The sequence below is a fragment of the Pygoscelis adeliae genome, unplaced genomic scaffold, assembly GCF_000699105.1.
Source record: "Pygoscelis adeliae isolate BGI_AS28 unplaced genomic scaffold, ASM69910v1 Scaffold94, whole genome shotgun sequence".
Classification (NCBI taxonomy): Eukaryota; Metazoa; Chordata; class Aves; order Sphenisciformes; family Spheniscidae; genus Pygoscelis; species Pygoscelis adeliae.
The window spans coordinates 295,801-297,082 of NW_008824547.1; positions in this window are offsets into that span (position 1 = coordinate 295,801).

Genomic DNA, 1,282 nt, shown 5'->3' on the forward strand with positions numbered 1-1,282 from the left:
ACGGGAGACTTGGATCATTACAGTCAATGTATATATAGCATTACAGCTGCTGTAGGGGGAATGGCAACTAGCATCAGGTTAACGCGGGTGAAACCCCGTCTGCATTGTTTTCAGGTTGAACTCAAGAGGATGGGGGAAATGCAAAGCTGGAGAGAAGTGTTTTTTGTTCTATCCCTTGTTTAAACCATGAGCAGATAGCTGAGGAGGCTGCCTCATTCCTGGGTCCAGGCCTCCCACTGCAGGAAATCATCTTTTGACACCTAGCCCTCGGGGTAGTACTGCCAAGGGAATACTTCTACTGACAAACGGGGTTTTGGCAAAGACAAATCCAAAGCAGAAGCTCCTCTGCAGTTTTCTAAGGCTGTTTTTCTCCATCTCAGGCCTGTGTAAATACTCTGACAGGAATAAAACCGCAGTAAGATGCGTGAAAAAGGGTTTTGGTTTTTTTTTTTTGACTTTCATTCTTCTGGAACTTAAACACACGCTGGGGTTTGTCCGTTTCACTAGGGAATCTTGCAACTTGTGTAATGAATAATGAAAACAAAAGTGGGGGCTCGGGGAGATGGGGTGCTTGTCTAGACGCGAATTTGCCTGGCTAATGAACTGGTGGAGAAGTAGATCCTCAGAGTTTAAGGTACAACTCGGTTTGGCATGTCTTCTGCGCTGCGTAAGCGCTTGTGATTCAGCACTGCAGACACATTTGAACAAACCGGTTTTATTTTACTTGGAGCTGTTCTACTAAATCAGCTGATGTACTTAAACACTTTCGTTCTCATTGCTGCTACTGCTACAAAAACAGCTGTGCTGTCAGAAATGACCTGAACGAATAGAGAAAGTGTTAGCAAGTGGCGTGGACTAAGATTTGTTAGAAATCCGTACGTTGCATTACATACTAACAAATGCTCTTAAATAACAGTAAGGCACATGTCTTTACACAGGAGGCTCCTGTACACCCATGTGTAGCTTCATCTGCTAACGGTGTCTGTTTTGAGGTGGTGCTGCCTACAAACGGCAACTTTCTCAAGAGGTCTGGGCTACTGCTTCAGCGTTCGCATTAGGCAGGCGTGGCCGTGCCCAATGCCCTCTTAGCAGCAGCTCCTGGGTTTCCAGTACATCTCGCGTTACAGCAAATGGATACGAGGGACGCTTTAGCTTACACATCCAGTTTTACACAACTTAGTTCAAGTCTGAGTAAAATCCAGCTCTTGAAACTGGTTGGATCCCAACTGATCCCCATTCTTCAATATTAAAAAGGGAGAGGGGTCACTAGAAACGTGGATTT